We start from the raw sequence: 25,499 nt of genomic DNA, 5'->3' as shown, positions 1-25,499 counted from the left end.
AGCCCTACAAACTGACATCAGGAACCTGGACTGGTGAGTTTTCTTTCCCAGGGAAAATGGCCAAAGGATGTGCCCAGGTGCCCCTGGCCCTGGGCTTGGCACCTGACTTCAAAATATCCTTATATGGAAGGGTGGATCGCAGACCGAAGTTGTCCCCACCTCAAATTTGTGCTGTCCTGATAGGCCCCAGGGAGCCCTACAAACTGACATCAGCAACCTGGACTGGTGAGTTTTCTTTCCCAGGGAAAATGGCCAAAGGATGTGCCCAGGGGGCCCCTAGCCCTGGGCTGGGCACCTGAGTGCAAAATATCCTTATATCGAAGTTTGGACCTCAGACCGAAGTTGTCCCCTCCTCAAAATTGTGCTGTCCTGATAGACCCAAGGGAGCCCTACAAAGTGACATCAGGAACCTGGACTGGTGAGTTTTCTTTCCCATGGAAAATGGCCAAAGGATGTGCCCAGGTGCCCCTGGCCCTGGCCTTGGCACCTGACTGCAAAAAATCCATATATCGAAGGATGGACCCCAGACCGAAATCGTCCCTACCTCAAACTTGTGCTGCCCTGATAGACCCAAGGGAGCCCTACAAACTGACATCAGGAACTTGGACTGGTGAGTTTTCTTTCCCAGGGAAAATGGCCAAAGGTTGTGCCCAGAGGGCCCTGGGCGTGGTCTGGAACCTGACTGCAAAATATCCTTATATCGAAGGATGGATCGCAGACCGAAGTTGTCCGCACCTCAAACTTGTGCTGCCCTGATAGACCCAAGGGAGCCCTACAAACTGACATCAGCAACCTGGACTGGTGAGTTTTCTTTCCCAGGGGATATGGCCAAATGATGTGCCCAGGGGCCACTGGCCCTGGGCTTGGCACCTGACTGCAAAATATCCTTATATCGAAGGATGGATCCCAGACCGAAGCTGTCCACTCCTCAAACTTGTGCTGCCCTGATAGACCCAAGGGAGCCCTACAAACTGACATCAGCAACCTGGACTGGTGAGTTTTCTTTCCCAGGGAAAATGACCAAAGGATGTGCCAAGGGGCCCCTGGCCCTGGGCTGGAAGCTGACTGCAAAATATACTTATATCGAAGTTTGGACCCCAGACCGAATGCTGTCCCCACCTCAAATATGTGCTGCCCTGATAGACTGAAGGAAGCCCTACAAACTGACATCAGGAACATGGACTGGAGAGTTTTCTTTCCCAGGGAAAATGTCCAAACGATGTGCCCAGAGGGCCCTGGCCCTCGGCTGGTACCTGACTGCAAAATATCCATATATCGAAGTTTGGACCTCAGACCGAAGTTGTCCCCTCCTCAAAATTGTGCTGCCCTGATAGACCCAAGGGAGCCCTACAAAGTGACATCAGGAACCTGGACTGGTGAGTTTTCTTTCCCAGGGAAAATGGCCAAAGGATGTGCCAAGGTGCCCCTGGCCCTGGCCTTGGCACCTGACTGCAAAAAATCCATATATCGAAGGATGGACCCCAGACTGAAATCGTCCCTACCTCAAACTTGTGCTGCCCTGATAGACCCAAGGGAGCCCTACAAACTGACATCAGGAACATGGACTGGAGAGTTTTCTTTCCCAGGGAAAATGTCCAAAGGATGTGCCCAGAGGGCCCTGGCCCTCGGCTGGAACCTGACTGCAAAAAATCCTTATATCGAAGGATGGACCCCAGACCGAAGTTGTCCCCACCTCAAACTTGTGCTGCCCTGATAGACCCAAGGGAGCCCTACAAACTGACATCAGGAACCTGGACTGGTGAGTTTTCTTTCCCAGGGAAAATGGCCAAAGGATCTGCGCAGGGCGCCCCTGGGCCTGGGCTGGGAACCTGACTGAAAATAATCCTTATATCGAAGGATGGATCCCAGACCGAAGCTGTCCCCTCCTCAAACTTGTGCTGCCCTGATAGACCCAAGGGAGCCCTACAAACTGACATCAGGAACCTGGACTGGTGAGTTTTCCTTCCCAGGGAAAATGGCCAAAGTGTGTGCTTAGGGGGCCCCTGGCCCTGGGCTTCAACCTGACTGCAAAAAATCCTTATATCGAAGGATGGACCCCAGTCTGGACTTGTCCCCTCCTCAAACATGTGCTGTCCTGATAGACCCAAGGGAGCCCTACAAAGTGACATCAGGAACCTGGACTGGTGAGTTTTCTTTCCCAGGGAAAATGGCCAAAGGATGTGCCCACGGGCCCCTGGCCTTGGGCTGGGCACCTGACTGCACAAAATCCTTACATCGAAGTTTGGACCCCTAACCGAATGTTGTCCCCACCTCAAATTTGTGCTGCCCTGATAGACCCAAGGGAGCCCTACAAACTGACATCAGGGACCTGGACTGGTTTGTTTTCTTTCCCAGGGAAAATGGCCAAAGGATGTGCCCAGGGGCCGCTGTGCGTGGGCTGGAACCTGACTGCCAAATATCCTTATATCGAAGGATGGAGCCCAGACTGAAGTTGTCCCCACCTCAAACTTGTGCTGTCCTGATAGACCCAAGGGAGCCCTACAAACTGACATCAGGAACCTGGACTGGTGAGTTTTCTTTCCCAGGGAAAAAGATCAAAGGACGTGCCCAGGGGGCCCCTGGCCCTGGGCTCCAGCCTGACTTCAAAGGATCCTTATATCGAAGGATGGACCTCATACGGATGCTGTCCCCTCCTCAAACTTGTGCTGCCCTGATAGACCCAAGGGAGCCCTACAAACTGACATCAGCAACCTGGACTGGTGAGTTTTCTTTCCCAGGGAAAATGGCCAAAGGATGTGCCCAGGGGGCCCCTAGCCCTGGGCTGGGCACCTGAGTGCAAAAAATCCTTATATTGAAGGATGGACCCCAGACAGAATGTTGTCCCCACCTCAAAATTGTGCTGCCCTGATAGACCCAAGGGAGCCCTAAAAAATGACATCAGGAACCTGGACTGGTGAGTTATATTTCCCAGGGAAAATGAGCAAAGGATGTGTCCAGGGGGCCCCTGGCTTGGGCTGGGAACCTGACTGCAAAATATCCATATATCGAAGTTTGGACTTCATACCGAAGTTGTCCCCTCCTCAAAATTGTGCTGCCCTGATAGACCCAAGGGAGCCCTACAAAGTGACATCAGGAACCTGGACTGGTGAGTTTTCTTTCCCAGGGAAAATGGCGAAAGGATGTGCCCAGAGGGCCCTGGGCGTGGTCTGGAACCTGAATGCAAAATATCCTTGTATCGAAGGATGGATCGCAGACCGAAGTTGTCCCCATCTCAAACTTGTGCTGCCCTGATAGACCCAAGGGAGCCCTACAAACTGACATCAGGAACCTGGACTGGTGAGTTTTCTTTCCCAGGGAAAATGGCCAAAGGATCTGCGCAGGGGGCCCCTGGGCCTGGGCTGGGAACCTGACTGAAAATAATCCTTATATCGAAGGATGGATCGCAGACGGAAGCTGTCCCCTCCTCAAACTTGTGCTGCCCTGATAGACCCAAGGGAGCCCTACAAGCTGACATCAGGAACTTGGACTGGTGAGTTACATTTCCCAGGGAAAATGGCCAAAGGATGTGCCCAGGGGGCCTTTGGCCCTGGGCTTGAACCTGACTGCAAAAAATCCTTATATCGAAGGATGGACCCCTGACCGAATGTTGTCCCCACCTCAAATTTGTGCTGCCCTGATAGACCCAAGGGAGCCCTACAAACTGACATCAGGGACCTGGACTGGTTTGTTTTCTTTCCCAGGGAAAATGGCCAAAGGATGTGCCCAGGGGCCGCTGGGCGTGGGCTGGAACCTGACTGCAAAGTATCCTTATATCGAAGGATGGACCCCAGACCGAAGCTGTCCCCACCTCAAACTTGTGCTGCCCTGATAGACCCAAGGGAGCCCTACAAACTGACATCAGGAACCTGGACTGGTGAGTTTTCTTTCCCAGGGAAAATGGCCAAAGGATGTGCCCAGCTGCCCCTGGCCCTGGGCTTGGAACCTGACTTCAAAATATCCTTATATGGAAGGGTGGATCGCAGACCGAAGTTGTCCCCACCTCAAATTTGTGCTGTCCTGATAGGCCCCAGGGAGCCCTACAAACTGACATCAGGAACCTGGACTGGTGAGTTTTCTTTCCCAGGGAAAATGGCCAAAGGATGTGCCCAGGGGGCCCCTAGCCCTGGGCTGGGCACCTGAGTGCAAAATATCCTTATATCGAAGTTTGGACCTCAGACCGAAGTTGTCCCCTCCTCAAAATTGTGCTGCCCTGATAGACCCAAGGGAGCCCTACAAAGTGACATCAGGAACCTGGACTGGTGAGTTTTCTTTCCCAGGGAAAATGGCCAAAGGATGTGCCCAGGTGCCCCTGGCCCTGGCCTTGGCACCTGACTGCGAAAAATCCATATATCGAAGGATGGACCCCAGACCGAAATCGTCCCTACCTCAAACTTGTGCTGCCCTGATAGACCCAAGGGAGCCCTACAAACTGACATCAGGAACTTGGACTGGTGAGTTTTCTTTCCCAGGGAAAATGGCCAAAGGTTGTGCCCAGAGGGCCCTGGGTGTGGTCTGGAACCTGACTGCAAAATATCCTTATATCGAAGGATGGATCGCAGACCGAAGTTGTCCGCACCTCAAACTTGTGCTGCCCTGATAGACCCAAGGGAGCCCTACAAACTGACATCAGCAACCTAGACTGGTGAGTTTTATTTCCCAGGGGATATGGCCAAATGATGTGCCCAGGGGCCACTGGCCCTGGGCTTGGCACCTGACTGCAAAATATCCATATATCGAAGGATGGATCCCAGACCGAAGCTGTCCACTCCTCAAACTTGTGCTGCCCTGATAGACCCAAGGGAGCCCTACAAACTGACATCAGGAACCTGGACTGGTGAGTTTTCTTTCCCAGGGAAAATGTCCAAAGGATGTGCCCAGAGGGCCCTGGCCCTCGGCTGGAACCTGACTGCAAAATATCCATATATCGAAGTTTGGACCTCAGACCGAAGTTGTCCCCTCCTCAAAATTGTGCTGCCCTGATAGACCCAAGGGAGCCCTACAAAGTGACATCAGGAACCTGGACTGGTGAGTTTTCTTTCCCAGGGAAAATGGCCAAAGGATGTGCCCAGGTGCCCCTGGCCCTGGCCTTGGCACCTGACTGCAAAAAATCCATATATCGAAGGATGGACCCCAGACTGAAATCGTCCCTACCTGAAACTTGTGCTGCCCTGATAGACCCAAGGGAGCCCTACAAACTGACATCAGGAACATGGACTGGAGAGTTTTCTTTCCCAGGGAAAATGTCCAAAGGATGTGCCCAGAGGGCCCTGGCCCTCGGCTGGAACCTGACTGCAAAAAATCCTTATATCGAAGGATGGACCCCAGACCGAAGTTGTCCCCACCTCAAACTTGTGCTGCCCTGATAGACCCAAGGGAGCCCTACAAACTGACATCAGGAACCTGGACTGGTGAGTTTTCTTTCCCAGGGAAAATGGCCAAAGGATGTGCCCAGAGGGCCCTGGGCGTGGTCTGGAACCTGAATGCAAAATATCCTTGTATCGAAGGATGGATCGCAGACCGAAGTTGTCCGCACCTCAAACTTGTGCTTCCCTGATAGACCCAAGAGAGTCCTACAAACTGACATCAGCAACCTGGACTGGTGAGTTTTCTTTCCCAGGGGATAAGGCCAGATGATGTGCCCAGGGGCCACTGGCCCTGGGTTGGAACCTGACTGCAAAGTATCCTTATATCGAAGGATGGACCCCAGACCGAAGGCTGTCCCCACCTCAAACATGTGCTGCCCTGATAGACAGAAGGGAGCCCTACAAACTGACATCAGGAACATGGACTGGAGAGTTTTCTTTCCCAGGGAAAATGTCCAAAGGATGTGCCCAGAGGGCCCTGGCCCTCGGCTGGAACCTGACTGCAAAATATCCTTATATCGAAGGATGGACCCCAGACCGAAGTTGTCCCCATCTCAAACTTGTGCTGCCCTGATAGACCCAAGGGAGCCCTACAAACTGACATCAGGAACCTGGACTGGTGAGTTTTCTTTCCCAGGGAAAATGGCCAAAGGATCTGCGCAGGGGGCCCCTGGGCCTGGGCTGGGAACCTGACTGAAAATAATCCTTATATCGAAGGATGGATCGCAGACGGAAGCTGTCCCCTCCTCAAACTTGTGCTGCCCTGATAGACCCAAGGGAGCCCTACAAACTGACATCAGGAACTTGGACTGGTGAGTTATATTTCCCAGGGAAAATGGCCAAAGGATGTGCCCAGGGGGCCCCTGGCGCTGGGCTTGAACCTGACTGCAAAAAATCCTTATATCGAAGGATGGACCCCAGACTGGAGTTGTCCCCTCCTCAAACTTGTGCTGCCCTGATAGACCCAAGGGAGCCCTACAAACTGACATCAGGAACCTGGACTGGTGAGTTTTCTTTCCCAGGGAAAATGGCCAAAGGATGTGCCCACGGGCCCCTGGCTTGGGCTGGGCACCTGACTGCAAAAAATCCTTACATCGAAGTTTGGACCCCTGACCGAATGTTGTCCCCACCTCAAATTTGTGCTGCCCTGATAGACCCAAGGGAGCCCTACAAACTGACATCAGGGACCTGGACTGGTTTGTTTTCTTTCCCAGGGAAAATGGCCAAAGGATGTGCCCAGGGGCCGCTGGGCGTGGGCTGGAACCTGACTGCAAAGTATCCTTATATCGAAGGATGGACCCCAGACCGAAGCTGTCCCCACCTCAAACTTGTGCTGCCCTGATAGACCCAAGGGAGCCCTACAAACTGACATCAGGAACCTGGACTGGTGAGTTTTCTTTCCCAGGGAAAATGGCCAAAGGATGTGCCCAGGTGCCCCTGGCCCTGGGCTTGGCACCTGACTTCAAAATATCCTTATATGGAAGGGTGGATCGCAGACCGAAGTTGTCCCCACCTCAAATTTGTGCTGTCCTGATAGGCCCCAGGGAGCCCTACAAACTGACATCAGGAACCTGGACTGGTGAGTTTTCTTTCCCAGGGAAAATGGCCAAAGGATGTGCCCAGGGGGCCCCTAGCCCTGGGCTGGGCACCTGAGTGCAAAATATCCTTATATCGAAGTTTGGACCTCAGACCGAAGTTGTCCCCTCCTCAAAATTGTGCTGTCCTGATAGACCCAAGGGAGCCCTACAAAGTGACATCAGGAACCTGGACTGGTGAGTTTTCTTTCCCATGGAAAATGGCCAAAGGATGTGCCCAGGTGCCCCTGGCCCTGGCCTTGGCACCTGACTGCAAAAAATCCATATATCGAAGGATGGACCCCAGACCGAAATCGTCCCTACCTCAAACTTGTGCTGCCCTGATAGACCCAAGGGAGCCCTACAAACTGACATCAGGAACTTGGACTGGTGAGTTTTCTTTCCCAGGGAAAATGGCCAAAGGTTGTGCCCAGAGGGCCCTGGGTGTGGTCTGGAACCTGACTGCAAAATATCCTTATATCGAAGGATGGATCGCAGACCGAAGTTGTCCGCACCTCAAACTTGTGCTGCCCTGATAGACCCAAGGGAGCCCTACAAACTGACATCAGCAACCTAGACTGGTGAGTTTTATTTCCCAGGGGATATGGCCAAATGATGTGCCCAGGGGCCACTGGCCCTGGGCTTGGCACCTGACTGCAAAATATCCTTATATCGAAGGATGGATCCCAGACCGAAGCTGTCCACTCCTCAAACTTGTGCTGCCCTGATAGACCCAAGGGAGCCCTACAAACTGACATCAGCAACCTGGACTGGTGAGTTTTCTTTCCCAGGGAAAATGACCAAAGGATGTGCCAAGGGGCCCCTGGCCCTGGGCTGGAAGCTGACTGCAAAATATACTTATATCGAAGTTTGGACCCCAGACCGAATGCTGTCCCCACCTGAAATATGTGCTGCCCTGATAGACTGAAGGAAGCCCTACAAACTGACATCAGGAACATGGACTGGAGAGTTTTCTTTCCCAGGGAAAATGTCCAAACGATGTGCCCAGAGGGCCCTGGCCCTCGGCTGGTACCTGACTGCAAAATATCCATATATCGAAGTTTGGACCTCAGACCGAAGTTGTCCCCTCCTCAAAATTGTGCTGCCCTGATAGACCCAAGGGAGCCCTACAAAGTGACATCAGGAACATGGACTGGAGAGTTTTCTTTCCCAGGGAAAATGTCCAAAGGATGTGCCCAGAGGGCCCTGGCCCTCGGCTGGAACCTGACTGCAAAAAATCCTTATATCGAAGGATGGACCCCAGACCGAAGTTGTCCCCACCTCAAACTTGTGCTGCCCTGATAGACCCAAGGGAGCCCTACAAACTGACATCAGCAACCTGGACTGGTGAGTTTTCCTTCCCAGGGAAAATGGCCAAAGGGTGTGCTTAGGGTGCCCCTGGCCCTGGGCTTGAACCTGACTGCAAAAAATCCTTATATCGAAGGATGGACCCCAGTCTGGACTTGTCCCCTCCTCAAACATGTGCTGTCCTGATAGACCCAAGGGAGCCCTAAAAAATGACATCAGGAACCTGGACTGGTGAGTTTTCTTTCCCAGGGAAAATGGCCAAAGGATGTGCCCACGGGCCCCTGGCCCTGGGCTGGGCACCTGACTGCACAAAATCCTTATATCGAAGTTTGGACCCCTGACTGAATGTTGTCCCCACCTCAAATTTGTGCTGCCCTGATAGACCCAAGGGAGCCCTACAAACTGACATCAGGGACCTGGACTGGTTTGTTTTCTTTCCCAGGGAAAATGGCCAAAGGATGTGCCCAGGGGCCGCTGTGCGTGGGCTGGAACCTGACTGCCAAATATCCTTATATCGAAGGATGGAGCCCAGACCGAATCTGTCCCCACCTCAAACTTGTGCTGCCCTGATAGACCCAAGGGAGCCCTACAAACTGACATCAGGAACCTGGACTGGTGAGTTTTCTTTCCCAGGGAAAATGGCCAAATGGTGTGCCCAGCTGCCCCTGGCCCTGGGCTTGGAAACTGACTGCAAAAAATCCATATATCGAAGGATGGACCCCAGACCGAAATTGTCCCTACCTCAAACTTGTGCTGCCCTGATAGACCCAAGGGAGCCCTACAAACTGATATCAGGAACTTGGACTGGTGAGTTTTCTTTCCCAGGGAAAATGGCTAAAGGTTGTGCCCAGAGGGCCCTGGGCGTGGTCTGGAACCTGACTTCAAAATATCCTTGTATCGAAGGATGGATCGCAGACCGAAGTTGTCCACACCTCAAACTTGTGCTGCCCTGATAGACCCAAGGGAGCCCTACAAACTGACATCAGCAACCTGGACTGGTGAGTTTTCTTTCCCAGGGAAAATGGCCAAAGGATGTGCCCAGGTGCCCCTGGCCCTGGCCTTGGCACCTGACTGCAAAAAATCCATATATCGAAGGATGGACCCCAGACTGAAATCGTCCCTACCTGAAACTTGTGCTGCCCTGATAGACCCAAGGGAGCCCTACAAACTGACATCAGGAACATGGACTGGAGAGTTTTCTTTCCCAGGGAAAATGTCCAAAGGATGTGCCCTGAGGGCCCTGGCCCTCGGCTGGAACCTGACTGCAAAAAATCCTTATATCGAAGGATGGACCCCAGACCGAAGTTGTCCCCACCTCAAACTTGTGCTGCCCTGATAGACCCAAGGGAGCCCTACAAACTGACATCAGGAACCTGGACTGGTGAGTTTTCTTTCCCAGGGAAAATGGCCAAAGGATCTGCTCAGGGCGCCCCTGGGCCTGGGCTGGGAACCTGACTGAAAATAATCCTTATATCGAAGGATGGATCCCAGACCGAAGCTGTCCCCTCCTCAAACTTGTGCTGCCCTGATAGACCCAAGGGAGCCCTACAAACTGACATCAGCAACCTGGACTGGTGAGTTTTCCTTCCCAGGGAAAATGGCCAAAGGGTGTGCTTAGGGTGCCCCTGGCCCTGGGCTTGAACCTGACTGCAAAAAATCCTTATATCGAAGGATGGACCCCAGTCTGGACTTGTCCCCTCCTCAAACATGTGCTGTCCTGATAGACCCAAGGGAGGCCTACAAACTGACATCAGGAACCTGGACTGGTGAGTTTTCTTTCCCAGGGAAAATGGCCAAAGGATGTGCCCAGGGGCCGCTGTGCGTGGGATGGAACCTGACTTCCAAATATCCTTATATCGAAGGATGGAGCCCAGACCGAATCTGTCCCCACCTCAAACTTGTGCTGCCCTGATAGACCCAAGGGAGCCCTACAAACTGACATCAGGGACCTGGACTGGTTTGTTTTCTTTCCCAGGGAAAATGGCCAAAGGATGTGCCCAGGGGCCGCTGTGCGTGGGCTGGAACCTGACTGCCAAATATCCTTATATCGAAGGATGGAGCCCAGACCGAATCTGTCCCCACCTCAAACTTGTGCTGCCCTGATAGACCCAAGGGAGCCCTACAAACTGACATCAGGAACCTGGACTGGTGAGTTTTCTTTCCCAGGGAAAATGGCCAAAGGATGTGCCCAGGTGCCCCTGGCCCTGGGCTTGGCACCTGACTGCAAAATATCCTTATATCGAAGGATGGATCGCAGACCGAAGTTGTCCCCACCTCAAATTTGTGCTGTCCTGATAGGCCCCAGGGAGCCCTACAAACTGACATCAGGAACCTGGACTGGTGAGTTTTCTTTCCCAGGGAAAATGGCCAAAGGATGTGCCCAGGGGGCCCCTGGCCCTGGGCTCCAGCCTGACTTCAAAAGATCCCTATATCGAAGGATGGACCTCATACGGGTGCTGTCCCCTCCTCAAACTTCTGCTGCCCTGATAGACCCAAGGGAGCCCTACAAACTGACATCAGCAACCTGGACTGGTGAGTTTTCTTTCCCAGGGAAAATGGCCTAAGGATGTGCTCAGAGGGCCCTAGCCCTGGGCTGTGCACCTGACTGCAAAATATCCTTTTATCGAACTTTGGACCACAGACCGAATGTTGTCCCCACCTCAAACTTGTGCTGCCCTGATAGACCCAAGGGAGCCCTACAAATTGACATCAGGAACCTGGAATGGTGAGTTTTCTTTCCCAGGGAAAATGGCCAAAGGTTGTGCCAAGGGGTCCCTGGCCCTGGTCTGGGCACCTGACTGCAAAATATCCTTATATCGAAGGATGGATCGCAGACCGAAGTTGTCCCCACCTCAAACTTGTGCTGCCCTGATAGACCCAAGGGAGCCCTACAAACTGACATCAGGAACCTGGACTGGTGAGTTTTCTTTCCCAGGGAAAATGGCCAAAGGATGTGCCCAGGGGGCCCCTAGACCTGGGCTGGGCACCTGACTGCAAAAAATCCTTATATTGAAGAATGGATCACAAAACGAAGTTGTCCCCACCTCAAAATTGTGCTGTCCTGATAGACCCAAGGGAGCCCTAAAAAATGACATCAGGAACCTGGACTGGTGAGTTTTCCTTCCCAGGGAAAATGGCCAAAGGATGTGCCCAGGGGGCCCCTGGCCCTGGGCTTGAACCTGACTGCAAAAAATCCTTATATCGAAGTTTGGACCCCTGACCGAATGTTGTCCCCACCTCAAATTTGTGCTGCCCTGATAGACCCAAGGGAGCCCTACAAACTGACATCAGGGACCTGGACTGGTTTGTTTTCTTTCCCAGGGAAAATGGCCAAAGGATGTGCCCAGGGGCCGCTGGGCGTGGGCTGGAACCTGACTGCCAAATATCCTTATATCGAAGGATGGAGCCCAGACTGAAGTTGTCCCCACCTCAAACTTGTGCTGTCCTGATAGACCCAAGGGAGCCCTACAAACTGACATCAGGAACCTGGACTGGTGAGTTTTCTTTCCCAGGGAAACAGGTCAAAGGACGTGCCCAGGGGGCCCCTGGCCCTGGGCTCCAGCCTGACTTCAAAAGATCCTTATATCGAAGGATGGACCTCATACAGATGCTGTCCCCTCCTCAAACTTGTGCTGCCCTGATAGACCCAAGGGAGCCCTACAAACTGACATCAGCAACCTGGACTGGTGAGTTTACTTTCCCAGGGAAAATGGCCAAAGGATGTGCCCAGGGGGCCCCTAGCCCTGGGCTGGGCACCTGAGTGCAAAAAATCCTTATATCGAAGGATGGACCCCAGACAGAATGTTGTCCCCACCTCAAAATTGTGCTGCCCTGATAGACCCAAGGGAGCCCTAAAAAATGACATCAGGAACCTGGACTGGTGAGTTATATTTCCCAGGGAAAATGAGCAAAGGATGTGTCCAGGGGGCCCCTGGCTTGGGCTGGGAACCTGACTGCAAAATATCCATATATCGAAGTTTGGACCTCATACCGAAGTTGTCCCCTCCTCAAAATTGTGCTGCCCTGATAGACCCAAGGGAGCCCTACAAACTGACATCAGGAACCTGGACTGGTGAGTTTTCTTTCCCAGGGAAAATGGCCAAAGGATGTGCCCAGAGGGCCCTGGGCGTGGTCTGGAACCTGAATGCAAAATATCCTTGTATCGAAGGATGGATCGCAGACCGAAGTTGTCCGCACCTCAAACTTGTGCTGCCCTGATAGACCCAAGAGAGTCCTACAAACTGACATCAGCAACCTGGACTGGTGAGTTTTCTTTCCCAGGGGATAAGGCCAGATGATGTGCCCAGGGGCCACTGGCCCTGGGTTGGAACCTGACTGCAAAGTATCCTTATATCGAAGGATGGACCCCAGACCGAAGGCTGTCCCCACCTCAAACATGTGGTGCCCTGATAGACAGAAGGGAGCCCTACAAACTGACATCAGGAACATGGACTGGAGAGTTTTCTTTCCCAGGGAAAATGTCCAAAGGATGTGCCCAGAGGGCCCTGGCCCTCGGCTGGAACCTGACTGCAAAATATCCTTATATCGAAGGATGGACCCCAGACCGAAGTTGTCCCCATCTCAAACTTGTGCTGCCCTGATAGACCCAAGGGAGCCCTACAAACTGACATCAGGAACCTGGACTGGTGAGTTTTCTTTCCCAGGGAAAATGGCCAAAGTATCTGCGCAGGGGGCCCCTGGGCCTGGGCTGGGAACCTGACTGAAAATAATCCTTATATCGAAGGATGGATCGTAGACGGAAGCTGTCCCCTCCTCAAACTTGTGCTGCCCTGATAGACCCAAGGGAGCCCTACAAACTGACATCAGGAACTTGGACTGGTGAGTTATATTTCCCAGGGAAAATGGCCAAAGGATGTGCCCAGGGGGCCCCTGGCCCTGGGCTTGAACCTGACTGCAAAAAATCCTTATATCGAAGGATGGACCCCAGACTGGAGTTGTCCCCTCCTCAAACTTGTGCTGCCCTGATAGACCCAAGGGAGCCCTACAAACTGACATCAGGAACCTGGACTGGTGAGTTTTCTTTCCCAGGGAAAATGGCCAAAGGATGAGCCCACGGGCCCCTGGCTTGGGCTGGGCACCTGACTGCAAAAAATCCTTACATCGAAGTTTGGACCCCTGACCGAATGTTGTCCCCACCTCAAATTTGTGCTGCCCTGATAGACCCAAGGGAGCCCTACAAACTGACATCAGGGACCTGGAGTGGTTTGTTTTCTTTCCCAGGGAAAATGGCCAAAGGATGTGCCCAGGGGCCGCTGGGCGTGGGCTGGAACCTGACTGCAAAGTATCCTTATATCGAAGGATGGACCCCAGACCGAAGCTGTCCCCACCTCAAACTTGTGCTGCCCTGATAGACCCAAGGGAGCCCTACAAACTGACATCAGGAACCTGGACTGGTGAGTTTTCTTTCCCAGGGAAAATGGCCAAAGGATGTGCCCAGGTGCCCCTGGCCCTGGGCTTGGCACCTGACTTCAAAATATCCTTATATGGAAGGGTGGATCGCAGACCGAAGTTGTCCCCACCTCAAATTTGTGCTGTCCTGATAGGCCCCAGGGAGCCCTACAAACTGACATCAGGAACCTGGACTGGTGAGTTTTCTTTCCCAGGGAAAATGGCCAAAGGATGTGCCCAGGGGGCCCCTAGCCCTGGGCTGGGCACCTGAGTGCAAAATATCCTTATATCGAAGTTTGGACCTCAGACCGAAGTTGTCCCCTCCTCAAAATTGTGCTGTCCTGATAGACCCAAGGGAGCCCTACAAAGTGACATCAGGAACCTGGACTGGTGAGTTTTCTTTCCCATGGAAAATGGCCAAAGGATGTGCCCAGGTGCCCCTGGCCCTGGCCTTGGCACCTGACTGCAAAAAATCCATATATCGAAGGATGGACCCCAGACCGAAATCGTCCCTACCTCAAACTTGTGCTGCCCTGATAGACCCAAGGGAGCCCTACAAACTGACATCAGGAACTTGGACTGGTGAGTTTTCTTTCCCAGGGAAAATGGCCAAAGGTTGTGCCCAGAGGGCCCTGGGTGTGGTCTGGAACCTGACTGCCAAATATCCTTATATCGAAGGATGGATCGCAGACCGAAGTTGTCCGCACCTCAAACTTGTGCTGCCCTGATAGACCCAAGGGAGCCCTACAAACTGACATCAGCAACCTAGACTGGTGAGTTTTATTTCCCAGGGGATATGGCCAAATGATGTGCCCAGGGGCCACTGGCCCTGGGCTTGGCACCTGACTGCTAAATATCCTTATATCGAAGGATGGATCCCAGACCGAAGCTGTCCACTCCTCAAACTTGTGCTGCCCTGATAGACCCAAGGGAGCCCTACAAACTGACATCAGGAACCTGGACTGGTGAGTTTTCTTTCCCAGGGAAAATGACCAAAGGATGTGCCAAGGGGCCCCTGGCCCTGGGCTGGAAGCTGACTGCAAAATATACTTATATCGAAGTTTGGACCCCAGACCGAATGCTGTCCCCACCTGAAATATGTGCTGCCCTGATAGACTGAAGGAAGCCCTACAAACTGACATCAGGAACATGGACTGGAGAGTTTTCTTTCCCAGGGAAAATGTCCAAACGATGTGCCCAGAGGGCCCTGGCCCTCGGCTGGTACCTGACTGCAAAATATCCATATATCGAAGTTTGGACCTCAGACCGAAGTTGTCCCCTCCTCAAAATTGTGCTGCCCTGATAGACCCAAGGGAGCCCTAGAAAGTGACATCAGGAACATGGACTGGAGAGTTTTCTTTCCCAGGGAAAATGTCCAAAGGATGTGCCCAGAGGGCCCTGGCCCTCGGCTGGAACCTGACTGCAAAAAATCCTTATATCGAAGGATGGACCCCAGACCGAAGTTGTCCCCACCTCAAACTTGTGCTGCCCTGATAGACCCAAGGGAGCCCTACAAACTGACATCAGGAACCTGGACTGGTGAGTTTTCTTTCCCAGGGAAAATGGCCAAAGGATCTGCTCAGGGCGCCCCTGGGCCTGGGCTGGGAACCTAAATGAAAATAATCCTTATATCGAAGGATGGATCGCAGACGGAAGCTGTCCCCTCCTCAAACTTGTGCTGCCCTGATAGACCCAAGGGAGCCCTACAAACTGACATCAGGAACCTGGACTGGTGAGTTTTCTTTCCCAGGGAAAATGGCCAAAGGATGTGCCCAGGTGCCCCTCGCCCTGGGCTTGGCACCTGACTTCAAAATATCCTTATATGGAAGGGTGGATCGCAGACCGAAGTTGTCCCCACCTCAAATTTGTGCTGTCCTGATAGGCCCCAGGGAGCCCTACAAACTGACATCAGCAACCTGGACTGGTGAGTTTTCTTTCCCAGGGAAAATGGCCAAAGGATGTGCCCAGGGGGCCCCTAGCCCTGGGCTGGGCACCTGAGTGCAAAATATCCTTATATCGAAGTTTGGACCTCAGACCGAAGTTGTCCCCTCCTCAAAATTGTGCTGTCCTGATAGACCCAAGGGAGCCCTACAAAGTGACATCAGGAACCTGGACTGGTGAGTTTTCTTTCCCATGGAAAATGGCCAAAGGATGTGCCCAGGTGCCCCTGGCCCTGGCCTTGGCACCTGACTGCAAAAAATCCATATATCGAAGGATGGACCCCAGACCGAAATCGTCCCTACCTCAAACTTGTGCTGCCCTGATAGACCCAAGGGAGCCCTACAAACTGACATCAGGAACTTGGACTGGTGAGTTTTCTTTCCCAGGGAAAATGGCCAAAGGTTGTGCCCAGAGGGCCCTGGGCGTGGTCTGGAACCTGACTGCAAAATATCCTTATATCGAAGGATGGATCGCAGACCGAAGTTGTCCGCACCTCAAACTTGTGCTGCCCTGATAGACCCAAGGGAGCCCTACAAACTGACATCAGCAACCTGGACTGGTGAGTTTTCTTTCCCAGGGGATATGGCCAAATGATGTGCCCAGGGGCCACTGGCCCTGGGCTTGGCACCTGACTGCAAAATATCCTTATATCGAAGGATGGATCCCAGACCGAAGCTGTCCACTCCTCAAACTTGTGCTGCCCTGATAGACCCAAGGGAGCCCTACAAACTGACATCAGCAACCTGGACTGGTGAGTTTTCTTTCCCAGGGAAAATGACCAAAGGATGTGCCAAGGGGCCCCTGGCCCTGGGCTGGAAGCTGACTGCAAAATATACTTATATCGAAGTTTGGACCCCAGACCGAATGCTGTCCCCACCTCAAATATGTGCTGCCCTGATAGACTGAAGGAAGCCCTACAAACTGACATCAGGAACATGGACTGGAGAGTTTTCTTTCCCAGGGAAAATGTCCAAACGATGTGCCCAGAGGGCCCTGGCCCTCGGCTGGTACCTGACTGCAAAATATCCATATATCGAAGTTTGGACCTCAGACCGAAGTTGTCCCCTCCTCAAAATTGTGCTGCCCTGATAGACCCAAGGGAGCCCTACAAAGTGACATCAGGAACCTGGACTGGTGAGTTTTCTTTCCCAGGGAAAATGGCCAAAGGATGTGCCAAGGTGCCCCTGGCCCTGGCCTTGGCACCTGACTGCAAAAAATCCATATATCGAAGGATGGACCCCAGACTGAAATCGTCCCTACCTCAAACTTGTGCTGCCCTGATAGACCCAAGGGAGCCCTACAAACTGACATCAGGAACATGGACTGGAGAGTTTTCTTTCCCAGGGAAAATGTCCAAAGGATGTGCCCAGAGGGCCCTGGCCCTCGGCTGGAACCTGACTGCAAAAAATCCTTATATCGAAGGATGGACCCCAGACCGAAGTTGTCCCCACCTCAAACTTGTGCTGCCCTGATAGACCCAAGGGAGCCCTACAAACTGACATCAGGAACCTGGACTGGTGAGTTTTCTTTCCCAGGGAAAATGGCCAAAGGATCTGCGCAGGGCGCCCCTGGGCCTGGGCTGGGAACCTGACTGAAAATAATCCTTATATCGAAGGATGGATCCCAGACCGAAGCTGTCCCCTCCTCAAACTTGTGCTGCCCTGATAGACCCAAGGGAGCCCTACAAACTGACATCAGGAACCTGGACTGGTGAGTTTTCCTTCCCAGGGAAAATGGCCAAAGTGTGTGCTTAGGGGGCCCCTGGCCCTGGGCTTCAACCTGACTGCAAAAAATCCTTATATCGAAGGATGGACCCCAGTCTGGACTTGTCCCCTCCTCAAACATGTGCTGTCCTGATAGACCCAAGGGAGCCCTACAAAGTGACATCAGGAACCTGGACTGGTGAGTTTTCTTTCCCAGGGAAAATGGCCAAAGGATGTGCCCACGGGCCCCTGGCCTTGGGCTGGGCACCTGACTGCACAAAATCCTTACATCGAAGTTTGGACCCCTAACCGAATGTTGTCCCCACCTCAAATTTGTGCTGCCCTGATAGACCCAAGGGAGCCCTACAAACTGACATCAGGGACCTGGACTGGTTTGTTTTCTTTCCCAGGGAAAATGGCCAAAGGATGTGCCCAGGGGCCGCTGTGCGTGGGCTGGAACCTGACTGCCAAATATCCTTATATCGAAGGATGGAGCCCAGACTGAAGTTGTCCCCACCTCAAACTTGTGCTGTCCTGATAGACCCAAGGGAGCCCTACAAACTGACATCAGGAACCTGGACTGGTGAGTTTTCTTTCCCAGGGAAAAAGATCAAAGGACGTGCCCAGGGGGCCCCTGGCCCTGGGCTCCAGCCTGACTTCAAAGGATCCTTATATCGAAGGATGGACCTCATACGGATGCTGTCCCCTCCTCAAACTTGTGCTGCCCTGATAGACCCAAGGGAGCCCTACAAACTGACATCAGCAACCTGGACTGGTGAGTTTTCTTTCCCAGGGAAAATGGCCAAAGGATGTGCCCAGGGGGCCCCTAGCCCTGGGCTGGGCACCTGAGTGCAAAAAATCCTTATATTGAAGGATGGACCCCAGACAGAATGTTGTCCCCACCTCAAAATTGTGCTGCCCTGATAGACCCAAGGGAGCCCTAAAAAATGACATCAGGAACCTGGACTGGTGAGTTATATTTCCCAGGGAAAATGAGCAAAGGATGTGTCCAGGGGGCCCCTGGCTTGGGCTGGGAACCTGACTGCAAAATATCCATATATCGAAGTTTGGACTTCATACCGAAGTTGTCCCCTCCTCAAAATTGTGCTGCCCTGATAGACCCAAGGGAGCCCTACAAAGTGACATCAGGAACCTGGACTGGTGAGTTTTCTTTCCCAGGGAAAATGGCGAAAGGATGTGCCCAGAGGGCCCTGGGCGTGGTCTGGAACCTGAATGCAAAATATCCTTGTATCGAAGGATGGATCGCAGACCGAAGTTGTCCCCATCTCAAACTTGTGCTGCCCTGATAGACCCAAGGGAGCCCTACAAACTGACATCAGGAACCTGGACTGGTGAGTTTTCTTTCCCAGGGAAAATGGCCAAAGGATCTGCGCAGGGGGCCCCTGGGCCTGGGCTGGGAACCTGACTGAAAATAATCCTTATATCGAAGGATGGATCGCAGACGGAAGCTGTCCCCTCCTCAAACTTGTGCTGCCCTGATAGACCCAAGGGAGCCCTACAAGCTGACATCAGGAACTTGGACTGGTGAGTTACATTTCCCAGGGAAAATGGCCAAAGGATGTGCCCAGGGGGCCTTTGGCCCTGGGCTTGAACCTGACTGCAAAAAATCCTTATATCGAAGGATGGACCCCTGACCGAATGTTGTCCCCACCTCAAATTTGTGCTGCCCTGATAGACCCAAGGGAGCCCTACAAACTGACATCAGGGACCTGGACTGGTTTGTTTTCTTTCCCAGGGAAAATGGCCAAAGGATGTGCCCAGGGGCCGCTGGGCGTGGGCTGGAACCTGACTGCAAAGTATCCTTATATCGAAGGATGGACCCCAGACCGAAGCTGTCCCCACCTCAAACTTGTGCTGCCCTGATAGACCCAAGGGAGCCCTACAAACTGACATCAGGAACCTGGACTGGTGAGTTTTCTTTCCCAGGGAAAATGGCCAAAGGATGTGCCCAGCTGCCCCTGGCCCTGGGCTTGGAACCTGACTTCAAAATATCCTTATATGGAAGGGTGGATCGCAGACCGAAGTTGTCCCCACCTCAAATTTGTGCTGTCCTGATAGGCCCCAGGGAGCCCTACAAACTGACATCAGGAACCTGGACTGGTGAGTTTTCTTTCCCAGGGAAAATGGCCAAAGGATGTGCCCAGGGGGCCCCTAGCCCTGGGCTGGGCACCTGAGTGCAAAATATCCTTATATCGAAGTTTGGACCTCAGACCGAAGTTGTCCCCTCCTCAAAATTGTGCTGCCCTGATAGACCCAAGGGAGCCCTACAAAGTGACATCAGGAACCTGGACTGGTGAGTTTTCTTTCCCAGGGAAAATGGCCAAAGGATGTGCCCAGGTGCCCCTGGCCCTGGCCTTGGCACCTGACTGCGAAAAATCCATATATCGAAGGATGGACCCCAGACCGAAATCGTCCCTACCTCAAACTTGTGCTGCCCTGATAGACCCAAGGGAGCCCTACAAACTGACATCAGGAACTTGGACTGGTGAGTTTTCTTTCCCAGGGAAAATGGCCAAAGGTTGTGCCCAGAGGGCCCTGGGTGTGGTCTGGAACCTGACTGCAAAATATCCTTATATCGAAGGATGGATCGCAGACCGAAGTTGTCCGCACCTCAAACTTGTGCTGCCCTGATAGACCCAAGGGAGCCCTACAAACTGACATCAGCAACCTAGACTGGTGAGTTTTATTTCCCAGGGGATATGGCCAAATGATGTGCCCAGGGGCCACTGGCCCTGGGCTTGGCACCTGACTGCAAAATATCCATATATCGAAGGATGGATCCCAGACCGAAGCTGTCCACTCCTCAAACTTGTGCTGCCCTGATAGACCCAAGGGAGCCCTACAAACTGACATCAGGAACCTGGACTGGTGAGTTTTCTTTCCCAGGGAAAATGTCCAAAGGATGTGCCCAGAGGGCCCTGGCCCTCGGCTGGAACCTGACTGCAAAATATCCATATATCGAAGTTTGGACCTCAGACCGAAGTTGTCCCCTCCTCAAAATTGTGCTGCCCTGATAGACCCAAGGGAGCCCTACAAAGTGACATCAGGAACCTGGACTGGTGAGTTTTCTTTCCCAGGGAAAATGGCCAAAGGATGTGCCCAGGTGCCCCTGGCCCTGGCCTTGGCACCTGACTGCAAAAAATCCATATATCGAAGGATGGACCCCAGACTGAAATCGTCCCTACCTGAAACTTGTGCTGCCCTGATAGACCCAAGGGAGCCCTACAAACTGACATCAGGAACATGGACTGGAGAGTTTTCTTTCCCAGGGAAAATGTCCAAAGGATGTGCCCAGAGGGCCCTGGCCCTCGGCTGGAACCTGACTGCAAAAAATCCTTATATCGAAGGATGGACCCCAGACCGAAGTTGTCCCCACCTCCAACTCGTGCTGCCCTGATAGACCCAAGGGAGCCCTACAAACTGACATCAGGAACCTGGACTGGTGAGTTTTCTTTCCCAGGGAAAATGGCCAAAGGATCTGCTCAGAGCGCCCCTGGGCCTGGGCTGGGAACCTGACTGAAAATAATCCTTATATCGAAGGATGGACCCCAGTCTGGACTTGTCCCCTCCTCAAACATGTGCTGTCCTGATAGACCCAAGGGAGGCCTACAAACTGACATCAGGAACCTGGACTGGTGAGTTTTCTTTCCCAGGGAAAATGGCCAAAGGATGTGCCCACGGGCCCCTGGCCCTGGGCTGGGCACCTGACTGCACAAAATCCTTATATCGAAGTTTGGACCCCTGACTGAATGTTGTCCCCACCTCAAATTTGTGCTGCCCTGATAGACCCAAGGGAGCCCTACAAACTGACATCAGGGACCTGGACTGGTTTGTTTTCTTTCCCAGGGAAAATGGCCAAAGGATGTGCCCAGGGGCCGCTGTGCGTGGGCTGGAACCTGACTGCCAAATATCCTTATATCGAAGGATGGAGCCCAGACCGAATCTGTCCCCACCTCAAACTTGTGCTGCCCTGATAGACCCAAGGGAGCCCTACAAACTGACATCAGGAACCTGGACTGGTGAGTTTTCTTTCCCAGGGAAAATGGCCAAAGGATGTGCCCAGGTGCCCCTGGCCCTGGGCTTGGAAACTGACTGCAAAAAATCCATATATCGAAGGATGGACCCCAGACCGAAATTGTCCCTACCTCAAACTTGTGCTGCCCTGATAGACCCAAGGGAGCCCTACAAACTGACATCAGGAACTTGGACTGGTGAGTTTTCTTTCCCAGGGAAAATGGCCAAAGGTTGTGCCCAGAGGGCCCTGGGCGTGGTCTGGAACCTGACTTCAAAATATCCTTGTATCGAAGGATGGATCGCAGACCGAAGTTGTCCACACCTCAAACTTGTGCTGCCCTGATAGACCCAAGGGAGCCCTACAAACTGACATCAGCAACCTGGATTGGTGAGTTTTCTTTCCCAGGGGATATGGCCAAATGATGTGCCCAGGGGCCACTGGCCCTGGGTTGGAACCTGACTGCAAAATATCCATATATCGAAGGATGGATCCCAGACCGAAGCTGTCCACTCCTCAAACTTGTGCTGCCCTGATAGACCCAAGGGAGCCCTACAAACTGACATCAGCAACCTGGACTGGTGAGTTTTCTTTCCCAGGGAAAATGTCCAAAGGATGTGCCCAGAGGGCCCTGGCCCTCGGCTGGAACCTGACTGCAAAATATCCATATATCGAAGTTTGGACCTCAGACCGAAGTTGTCCCCTCCTCAAAATTGTGCTGCCCTGATAGACCCAAGGGAGCCCTACAAAGTGACATCAGGAACCTGGACTGGTGAGTTTTCTTTCCCAGGGAAAATGGCCAAAGGATGTGCCCAGGTGCCCCTGGCCCTGGCCTTGGCACCTGACTGCAAAAAATCCATATATCGAAGGATGGACCCCAGACTGAAATCGTCCCTACCTGAAACTTGTGCTGCCCTGATAGACCCAAGGGAGCCCTACAAACTGACATCAGGAACATGGACTGGAGAGTTTTCTTTCCCAGGGAAAATGTCCAAAGGATGTGCCCAGAGGGCCCTGGCCCTCGGCTGGAACCTGACTGCAAAAAATCCTTATATCGAAGGATGGACCCCAGACCGAAGTTGTCCCCACCTCCAACTCGTGCTGCCCTGATAGACCCAAGGGAGCCCTACAAACTGACATCAGGAACCTGGACTGGTGAGTTTTCTTTCCCAGGGAAAATGGCCAAAGGATCTGCTCAGAGCGCCCCTGGGCCTGGGCTGGGAACCTGACTGAAAATAATCCTTATATCGAAGGATGGACCCCAGTCTGGACTTGTCCCCTCCTCAAACATGTGCTGTCCTGATAGACCCAAGGGAGGCCTACAAACTGACATCAGGAACCTGGACTGGTGAGTTTTCTTTCCCAGGGAAAATGGCCAAAGGATGTGCCCACGGGCCCCTGGCCCTGGGCTGGGCACCTGACTGCACAAAATCCTTATATCGAAGTTTGGACCCCTGACTGAATGTTGTCCCCACCTCAAATTTGTGCTGCCCTGATAGACCCAAGGGAGCCCTACAAACTGACATCAGGGACCTGGACTGGTTTGTTTTCTTTCCCAGGGAAAATGGCCAAAGGATGTGCCCAGGGGCCGCTGTGCGTGGGCTGGAACCTGACTGCCAAATATCCTTATATCGAAGGATGGAGCCCAGACCGAATCTGTCCCCACCTCAAACTTGTGCTGCCCTGATAGACCCAAGGGAGCCCTACAAACTGACATCAGGAACCTGGACTGGTGAGTTTTCTTTCCCAGGGAAAATGGCCAAAGGATGTGCCCAGGTGCCCCTGGCCCTGGGCTTGGAAACTGACTGCAAAAAATCCATATATCGAAGGATGGACCCCAGACCGAAATTGTCCCTACCTCAAACTTGTGCTGCCCTGATAGACCCAAGGGAGCCCTACAAACTGACATCAGGAACTTGGACTGGTGAGTTTTCTTTCCCAGGGAAAATGGCCAAAGGTTGTGCCCAGAGGGCCCTGGGCGTGGTCTGGAACCTGACTTCAAAATATCCTTGTATCGAAGGATGGATCGCAGACCGAAGTTGTCCACACCTCAAACTTGTGCTGCCCTGATAGACCCAAGGGAGCCCTACAAACTGACATCAGCAACCTGGATTGGTGAGTTTTCTTTCCCAGGGGATATGGCCAAATGATGTGCCCAGGGGCCACTGGCCCTGGGTTGGAACCTGACTGCAAAGTATCCTTATATCGAAGGATGGACCCCAGACCGAAGCTGTCCCCACCTCAAACTTGTGCTGCCCTGATAGACCCAAGGGAGCCCTACAAACTGACATCAGGAACCTGGACTGGTGAGTTTTCTTTCCCAGGGAAAATGGCCAAAGGATGTGCCCAGGGGGCCCCTGGCCCTGGGCTCCAGCCTGACTTCAAAAGATCCCTATATCGAAGGATGGACCTCATACGGGTGCTGTCCCCTCCTCAAACTTCTGCTGCCCTGATAGACCCAAGGGAGCCCTACAAACTGACATCAGCAACCTGGACTGGTGAGTTTTCTTTCCCAGGGAAAATGGCCTAAGGATGTGCTCAGAGGGCCCTAGCCCTGGGCTGTGCACCTGACTGCAAAATATCCTTTTATCGAACTTTGGACCACAGACCGAATGTTGTCCCCACCTCAAACTTGTGCTGCCCTGATAGACCCAAGGGAGCCCTACAAATTGACATCAGGAACCTGGAATGGTGAGTTTTCTTTCCCAGGGAAAATGGCCAAAGGTTGTGCCAAGGGGCCCCTGGCCCTGGTCTGGGCACCTGACTGCAAAATATCCTTATATCGAAGGATGGATCGCAGACCGAAGTTGTCCCCACCTCAAACTTGTGCTGCCCTGATAGACCCAAGGGAGCCCTACAAACTGACATCAGGAATCTGGACTGGTGAGTTTTCTTTCCCAGGGAAAATGGCCAAAGGATGTGCCCAGGGGGCCCCTAGACCTGGGCTGGGCACCTGACTGCAAAAAATCCTTATATTGAAGAATGGATCACAAAACGAAGTTGTCCCCACCTCAAAATTGTGCTGTCCTGATAGACCCAAGGGAGCCCTAAAAAATGACATCAGGAACCTGGACTGGTGAGTTTTCCTTCCCAGGGAAAATGGCCAAAGGATGTGCCCAGGGGGCCCCTGGCCCTGGGCTTGAACCTGACTGCAAAAAATCCTTATATCGAAGTTTGGACCCCTGACCGAATGTTGTCCCCACCTCAAATTTGTGCTGCCCTGATAGACCCAAGGGAGCCCTACAAACTGACATCAGGGACCTGGACTGGTTTGTTTTCTTTCCCAGGGAAAATGGCCAAAGGATGTGCCCAGGGGCCGCTGGGCGTGGGCTGGAACCTGACTGCCAAATATCCTTATATCGAAGGATGGAGCCCAGACTGAAGTTGTCCCCACCTCAAACTTGTGCTGTCCTGATAGACCCAAGGGAGCCCTACAAACTGACATCAGGAACCTGGACTGGTGAGTTTTCTTTCCCAGGGAAAAAGGTCAAAGGACGTGCCCAGGGGGCCCCTGGCCCTGGGCTCCAGCCTGACTTCAAAAGATCCTTATATCGAAGGATGGACCTCATACAGATGCTGTCCCCTCCTCAAACTTGTGCTGCCCTGATAGACCCAAGGGAGCCCTACAAACTGACATCAGCAACCTGGACTGGTGAGTTTACTTTCCCAGGGAAAATGGCCAAAGGATGTGCCCAGGGGGCCCCTAGCCCTGGGCTGGGCACCTGAGTGCAAAAAATCCTTATATCGAAGGATGGACCCCAGACAGAATGTTGTCCCCACCTCAAAATTGTGCTGCCCTGATAGACCCAAGGGAGCCCTAAAAAATGACATCAGGAACCTGGACTGGTGAGTTATATTTCCCAGGGAAAATGAGCAAAGGATGTGTCCAGGGGGCCCCTGGCTTGGGCTGGGAACCTGACTGCAAAATATCCATATATCGAAGTTTGGACCTCATACCGAAGTTGTCCCCTCCTCAAAATTGTTCTGCCCTGATAGACCCAAGGGAGCCCTACAAACTGACATCAGGAACCTGGACTGGTGAGTTTTCTTTCCCAGGGAAAATGGCCAAAGGATGTGCCCAGAGGGCCCTGGGCGTGGTCTGGAACCTGAATGCAAAATATCCTTGTATCGAAGGATGGATCGCAGACCGAAGTTGTCCGCACCTCAA

The sequence above is a fragment of the Lonchura striata genome, chromosome 1 (genome assembly GCF_046129695.1).
Source record: "Lonchura striata isolate bLonStr1 chromosome 1, bLonStr1.mat, whole genome shotgun sequence".
NCBI lineage: Eukaryota > Metazoa > Chordata > Aves > Passeriformes > Estrildidae > Lonchura > Lonchura striata.
Note: the sequence above shows the minus strand (reverse complement) of the source record.